The following is an 8,262-nucleotide window of genomic DNA, read 5'->3' on the forward strand; positions in this document are numbered from 1 at the left end:
AAGCCTTCAGGTTTTGAAATGCAATTTTTTCATCCGAATTCAAGAATTGGTTTGTGCGTGTATTGACCATGTAATTGGCTGAATTATTTGCGAATGCATGATAACAATTAGAATTTTTGTCCCCCCTAGTTCCACTCGTCCGAGTAGCACGGGGATTGGACGCCACGTTACGATGCACATCAAAGACGAGTTTTAAACCAACGTGGGAATGGAACGTGAAACGGGGAAGGAACATCCAGACGTTGGTGTTGGAGAACACTGCGTATCTGCTGGTGGAAAATGTTCAGAAGATGAACGAGGGGCTGTACTACTGTGTCAATGAAACAGATAAAAAATCTGAGGTGAAACTGGAAATACAGAATGGTAAATACAATATGAGCTGAAAAGCGGTCAAATAACCATTCAAGTAATTTTGAGGCTACAGCAGTAGCCTAACAAATAAGTCTAAAAATAAAGTGTAATAAATTCCTAATAAAGTGCTTATTTAAATTAGAAATATCACTTTTATATTTTGAATTAATTAGCAAAAGTATCTAAAAACATATTTTCAATTTGCCATTTTGGGTTCTTGCGTGTAGATTGATTTGCAAAAACGACAATTTTTATCCATTTAAAATGAAACAATATAGTGTGTAAAATGTGAAAGATTCTAAATTCTTTCTGAAGCCGCTGTATATTAACTGTACATATATACTGTATATGTAAGTGTTTGTGATTTTTTTCCAGGTGTAACAGATCTCACACATGAATTGTTCAGACGCCCTAAGACAGGCCCGTTGCAGCTCTTTTGTGAAGCTCTGTCCGGTGCGAAGCTTGAGGGGTTTTGGAGGCGGGAACAGACGGCTTCTGAAGGAGATTCCTGCAAACGGCGTGGCACGGATCTTGCGCTCATTGGAAATCGGTCTGAAGTAAAGAATTGGACTGACAACAAATCTGAGCTGCGCATCTCCCCGCTGCTTTGGCAAGACCATGGACACTACCGATGCGTTCTGTGTAAAGACCGCGGAATTGACAAAACATGCAATTATGAAATAATTACAGTTGATGGTAATGTCAGGCATTGTACATTCTCCACAGTTATGCTTATTTAAGAACTGCAGAAATGCATTTAAAATGTAGTAAGATGTAAAGATTTAAAAATGATGAAAATGAAAATTTAATTTGATCTCCCAGTAAATCCCTTTTCTATTTCATGAATGCTCGCAGGTAATGTACTTGCTCATTAAGAACAAATGCCATTTTGTGGAATTTAAATACTATTCCATGAAATGTCCAGTGTTTAATTTAGTTTTAACTTTAATTTTGTGATCCTTATTGGGCTCGATCTATTCTTTGTAAGGGTCTTTCTAAAACTAAGCAGTTTACTGTGTATTTACATGTTATACGGGTCTATCTAAGTCTAAACAGTTTACTGTGTATTGATATGTCACACGGGTCTGTCTACTTGATGAATGTAGCCAACATTACATACTTAAACTGTAAAGGAAGTTGTATTGTCCAGGTGCATCCTGCCTCTGCTACCTATGCTATGTGGCCATCTTCAATGAGATCGCTGTGCCTGTCTGCGTCCTCAGTGTACCAGGAACCTGCGGAGCTCATGGAGGGAGAAAATGGCTCCGTGGTTTGTAACGTTTCACACGCGAAAGAGGGCACCAAACTGTTGTGGATTGAGGTGGAAAGTCAGCAGAAGTTCGCCAGCGCTGACGGGTTCGGGATTGAGTTCTCGGTGAGAAACGTCACGCTGAAGCGGAGCGCTTGGGTGTGTGCCGTGTTTTACAAGGACCGTCTTCGAGCCCTGCTGCCGTTAAACCTGACGATAAAGAGACAACTCACACAAACCACGCAACCCACACAAACCACGCAACCCACACAACCCTACCAACCCACTGGGCTCTCTGCTGGAGGAAAGGGAAGGACTGTCACATACCAACCAGAAACTACAGGTGTGTGTGTACATATTGTTCAGCATGTTTGTATTTATGTACGTATGTACATTATGCATGCATGTATTGTTAATACATGTGTGTGCACCTATCCTATATTTGTGACTTATTAATCATTGTTTGTTATTTTCATAGGAATCAGTCCATTGTCTCTTTCCCTGGTCTGTCTCGCTGGTCTTCTCCTGTGCCTTGCAACTGTGCTCATAATCTATATAAAAATGAGACATCGGAGACATCAAGGTAAGGAACAGCACTACTTATTTTTAATATTTGTCATTCAATGCAAGCCTCATTAATTTTCTTTATGATGCTTTTATCTAATTTTGGCCAGCATATTTAATCAAATTTTATTAAATTTATTTATTTAGGATTTTTTCTCTTTTATTCTCCCAATTTGGTGGCCAATTGTACCCCGTCTAATTCAATTAGAGCTAGTATTAGATGCACCGCCCACACCCCGTCCCTCGGTGGCCCTACGAGAGAGACACGCCTTCAAGCCGTCTCGCCACATGCTGGTAACCATGATTCCGAGGCGCTCGAGGTGCTTTTTTGTGCGGCGATCCACTAACCCTGCCAAGTCCCTCCCTCTGGAGCAGCAAGCCAATTAGGCTGCTCCACATGAGCCGGCCAAACTTGGCTTTTGGCAGGACCGAGAATCGAACCCCGGTCCCCGGTGTGCAACTGCAGCGAACTGCAACCGCAAGTCTGCTGCGTCTTAGCCTGTTGCCCCACCGCGGCTCTTGATAGTTAATCAATTATGATCAATTATGTATTCTGTACCTGATGTATGTGCAAGGTGTATGTGTGTGTATGTATCACATCTGAGTGTGTGTCAGTGTGTGTTTGTGTATGTGTATCACATCTGTGTGTGTGTCACTGTGTGTATGTGTGTGTGTATCACATCTGTGTGTGTGTCACTGTGTGTTTGTGTATGTGTGTGTGTATCACATCTGTGTGTGTGTCAGTGTGTGTATGTGTGTATGTATCACATCTGAGTGTGTGTCACTGTGTGTATGTGTGTGTGTATCACATCTGTGTGTGTGTCAGTGTGTGTGTTTGTGTGTTTGTGTGTGTCAGTGTGTTTGTGTGTGTCAGTGTGTGTTTGTGTGTGTGTGTGTGTATGTATCACATCTGAGTGTGTCAGTGTGTGTTTGTGTGTGTCAGTGTGTTTGTGTGTGTCAGTGTCTTTGTGTGTGGCATATAAACAGGGGCCCGGGTTATGTTAAAATTATGCATTAGATTTTTTTAGTGAGGCAGTAAGTCTTTCCTGTAAAATATGATCCAATAATAGATAGTCAGCTGTGCAGTATTCACTTTGTGCCTGTGTAAAGTCAAATAAAAGAAAAAGTTTGTTAATAGGAATTTAGCCTTTTACTAGTTTATAGTATAGTGCTGTATTTACTTGACTGGGGTGGGTGGTTGGAGCCCCAGTGTAGCCGCATTAGGATCTTATTTGTTTCACACAGTGATGTGTCCAAAAGCGTTGTGGTTTCAGCCATAAAATGCATTCATTTGTGTTTCCTGTCTGTTCTTCTCTCTTCAAGGTGCTGAACAAACCCAAAACGATGATGCTGTCCACTATGCTTCCGATCGTTTTAAAAAGAACAAAGGTAGTATTTTCCCTGCACTGATAAACAGAATAGATACGATATCTGCATCACAGTAATGATAAGGATGATGGGTGTGTGGTTCTGAAGTCAATGTCCATAAAAACCAAGAAAACACTTGCACTCCAAAAAAGGAAAAATGCAAAAACCGAGATAAATCAAATAAAGTACTTCAATATTGGGTGAAAACAGAAAGGTGCCAAAACGAAAAGTGCAGTAAACATACAGTGCAGTCAGAAAACCATCTTCAGTGCTCATGTATAAAGGGCAAAATGTGCCCCGCAGAGGTAGGCTAGCCAGCAGCCAGAGACGGTTTATTTATTTATTTTATTTCTCCTTTATTTAACCAGGTGAGTCTCTTTTACAAGGGAGCCCTGGCCAAGGGAGGAGCAGGCAGAGAGTACAACATAATGTTCAGTACAATACAAAGGCACAACACAGTTACACATTAATACAATCTCAAGTAAAACAGGTTAATTCCTCAGTTAGCGGACGCACAGCACAGACACCTGAATACACGTGGAGACTGCATTTTCCCAGGAGACTTGAGCACAAATGCAGCATCCAGACAGGACCAGAACCAGCACAGTGCTGTACGCAGGAACCCACATGAGGATGTGTGTTTACACCACACGTGCAAAGGAGCAGAGGGGAGCATCTCACAGAAGGGATGTGTGAAAACCATGAGAAATAGTATTTTTACTCCGTTATGTGTTCACAAGTGTTAAAAATGCATTTATTTGTGTTTTGGAAATACAATTCAGCTCAAGCTGAGGAAAAAAGCCCTAATGAAGGAGTTGTGCTTCACGCTGCCTTGCATCTAAAAAAGAAAAACAGTAGTATTTATTCATAGTAATTAGTAGTAATCATCAGACCCTACACCCCTGCCAGACCTCTTCGTTCAGCCTCCACAGGCCGCTTGGCACCTCCCCCTCTCTGAACCTCCACCTCACGCTCACGACTACTGTCTGTTTTGGCTCCACGGTGGTGGAACAAACTCCCTGTGGAGGTCAGAACAGCAGAATCTCTTCCCACCTTCAAGCGCAAATTGAAGACGCACCTCTTCAAGCAGCACCTCTCCCCATCCCTCCCTACCTCCCTGTGAACCTTAATTGTTGTTTTTCTGTGATTTACTTTTTTGTGTATCGGTATTTTTAGTTTGGCTAGGTAAGCATTGTTTGGAAAGTTAAGTTTGGTCACTTTTGCTTTGTCGTTTGTTTATTTATTTGTAAAAAAAAAAAAATCTAATAGGCCCTGGTCCTTATCTTTGTTGTACAGGTAGCAGTTGAAATTGTACTTCCCTCTAGGGCAGGGGTCGGCAACCCTGGTCCTGGAGAGCCGCAGGGTGTGCTGGCTTTCGTCTCCACCTTAAAATAAGCAACCGATTCAGACCCAAGAAACCAGGTGAGGTGAGTTAACTGTGTAATTAACGGCTTTCATTGATCAATTAATGCCAAGTAACAACGAAAGCCAGCACACCCTGCGGCTCTCCAGGACCGGGGTTGCTGACCCCTGCTCTAGGGTCTTTCAGCGCACTTATCCCTGGTTATGGGTATGCACTTTGTTGTATATCGCTCTGGATAAGAGCGTCTGCCAAATGCCATTAATGTAATGTAATGTAAATTTCCCGCACAAATGAGCTACAGTACATATTTTTGCCGTCCAAGACAATTTTTTATGATATAAAAAAATTTTTTTTTTAATCATAATTTAGTATGAATCATATTCGTAATCATTTGTGAAAATATTTTTACACAGTTATTTGTGCACTGGCTTTAAAAATGCTTAAAAATGTATTTGTGTTTTCTGTCTATTTCAGGTGCTGAAGGAACCCCGAATGAAGATGCAGTGAACTACACAGCAGTGCATTTTAAAAAGAGAAAAGGTAGCATATCTGTCTGCCTGTCTGTCTGCATGTCTGTCTGCATGTCTTTCTGCATGTTCGTCTGCATGTCTGTCTGCATGTCTGTCTGCGTGTCTGTCTGCGTGTCTGTCTGCATGTCCGTCTGCGTGTCCGTCTGCATGTCCGTCTGCATGTCTGTCTGCATGTCTGTCTGCACGTCTGTCTGCACGTCCGTCTGCGTGTCCGTCTGCTTGTCCGTCTGCGTGTCCGTCTGCGTGTCTGTCTGCATGTCTGTCTGTCTGTCTGCATGTCAGTCTGCATGTCAGTCTGCATGTCAGTCTGCGTGTCTGCCTGCGTGTCCGTCTGCGTGTCCGTCTGCATGTCTGTCTGCATGTCTGTCTGTCTGTCTGCATGTCTGTCTGCATGTCTGTCTGTCTGTCTGCATGTCTGTCTGCATGTCCGTCTGCATGTCCGTCTGCGTGTCTGTCTGCATGTCTGTCTGCGTGTCCATCTGCGTGTCCGTCTGCGTGTCTGTCTGCATGTCTGTCTGCATGTCTGTCTGTCTGTCTGCATGTCTGTCTGCATGTCTGCCTGCATGTCCGTCTGCATGTCCGTCTGCATGTCCGTCTGCGTGTCCGTCTGCATGTCTGTCTGCATGTCCGTCTGCATGTCCGTCTGCGTGTCCGTCTGCGTGTCCGTCTGCATGTCTGTCTGCATGTCTGTCTGTCTGTCTGCATGTCTGTCTGCATGTCTGTCTGCATGTCTGTCTGCATGTCCGTCTGCATGTCTGTCTGCATGTGATGTCTGTGCTACACAGTTACACAGTTATTTGTGCACTGGCTTTAAAAATGCTAAAAAATGTATTTGTGTTTTCTGTCTATTTCAGGTGCTGAAGGAACCCCGAATGAAGATGCAGTGAACTACACAGCAGTGCATTTTAAAAAGAGAAAAGGTAGCATGTCTGTCTGCATGTCTGTCTGCATGTCTTTCTGCATGTCCGTCTGCATGTCTGTCTGCATGTCTGTCTGCGTGTCTGTCTGCGTGTCTGTCTGCATGTCCGTCTGCGTGTCCGTCTGCATGTCCGTCTGCATGTCTGTCTGCATGTCTGTCTGCACGTCTGTCTGCACGTCCGTCTGCGTGTCCGTCTGCTTGTCCGTCTGCGTGTCCGTCTGTCTGTCAGCATGTCTGTCTGCGTGTCTGTCTGCGTGTCTGTCTGCCTGTCTGTCTGCATGTCTGTCTGTCTGTCTGCATGTCAGTCTGCATGTCAGTCTGCATGTCTGCCTGCGTGTCCGTCTGCGTGTCTGTCTGCATGTCTGTCTGCATGTCTGTCTGTCTGTCTGCATGTCTGTCTGCATGTCTGTCTGCATGTCTGTCTGTCTGTCTGTCTGCATGTCTGTCTGCATGTCTGCCTGCATGTCCGTCTGCATGTCCGTCTGCGTGTCTGTCTGCATGTCTGTCTGCGTGTCCATCTGCGTGTCCGTCTGCGTGTCTGTCTGCATGTCTGTCTGCATGTCTGTCTGTCTGTCTGCATGTCTGTCTGCATGTCTGCCTGCATGTCCGTCTGCATGTCCGTCTGCGTGTCTGTCTGCATGTCTGTCTGCATGTCCGTCTGCATGTCCGTCTGCATGTCCGTCTGCGTGTCCGTCTGCATGTCCGTCTGCATGTCTGTCTGTCTGTCTGCATGTCTGTCTGCATGTCTGTCTGCATGTCTGTCTGTGCTACGCTGCCATCTGACCGCACTGGCCAGACTGCGGGGCGAAGAGGGAAATGTTGAAATGTATTTTTACACGGCATGTTCATCCACCGCTTTCTTCTATCTTTAAACAGAAACAGACGACTATAGAGCAGCCCTCTGTGCTGTAAGTACTATTCATTTCCCTCTTCATTCATTCATTCATTCATTCATTCATTCATTCATTCATTTAAAACAAAACCACAAGTTTTTTTTGCAAGTCTTGTAAATATGTAATGCCATATCTGTGGCTGCAAGCCTTTTAAAACATTCTTTCATTTAGGCTGAAGCCCTGCCTACTGAGGAAGACTCTGTGATTTATTCAGGGTTGGCCCTGACAACCAGAACTTGAAGAAAATGTATGAAGTTTCATTTTATTGCAGATGTCATTTGTTCAAATAATTACATGTTGTTTTTTAAGTTAAGGCTTTCGGGTAATTCTTCATGAAGAACTTATCTGTGGTTAATCTGCTGATGTAGAAAGGTGGCATTTTAATGAAATGGGGAAGTGGCCATTTGTCTCGATCACTTATGCAAAGGAATGACAAAGATAAACCTAAAATAATTTTGGCAGTGAAGAACCAGTCAACGTTTTTTTATTGAAGGATACAAACAGTGCCTTTCACCAGCTGAATGCAAGAAATGTATCAATGAAGCTCTTGCTTTTAATTTTTATAATGGATCATTTAATTGCTTAATTGACTTATCTTGTATGTCTGTTAAAGAGTTTTCTGTTAATAAATAAAACGAAATATACATGTTTTGTTTTCAGCTTCAAAACCTTTTTAAATAATTTCGTTTTTAATGTTATTCACAGAGTGTGATAAGTTCTTTCGAAAATATTATATGGTCTTTCGACAATGTTTTATATAATGTAGTTCTTTAGAAAATATACACTGGTCTCTTTTATAAGGTTCAAAATGGCCAAATACAGCTCTCTGGTCTTCATGTTGGTTCATGTTTTCTAGCACTAATGCAGTCTTCACTGGCAAAACTCAAGGCTAAAACCAAGAGTAGACATTCAGAAATATTTATTATTTAACCATTCAATCTAACAGGACTGGGCAACAAGAACCACCTACCCATGTTCCAGTACTTTTGCTCACCTGAAAATTGGGTGGTCTGATACAAAAGGTG

General features: G+C 43.0%; 1 long non-coding RNA gene across 1 annotated transcript; it reads left to right on the forward strand.

The window, feature by feature from the left end:
- Window positions 1-7,215: 7,215 nt before the first annotated feature.
- LOC133132182 (uncharacterized) lies at window positions 7,216-7,881 on the forward strand. Its single transcript, XR_009709086.1, has 2 exons — window positions 7,216-7,252; window positions 7,409-7,881. It is a non-coding gene; the product is annotated as an uncharacterized LOC133132182 (long non-coding RNA).
- The last annotated feature ends 381 nt before the right edge of the window (window positions 7,882-8,262 follow it).

The sequence above is a fragment of the Conger conger genome, chromosome 7 (assembly GCF_963514075.1).
Source record: "Conger conger chromosome 7, fConCon1.1, whole genome shotgun sequence".
Classification (NCBI taxonomy): Eukaryota; Metazoa; Chordata; class Actinopteri; order Anguilliformes; family Congridae; genus Conger; species Conger conger.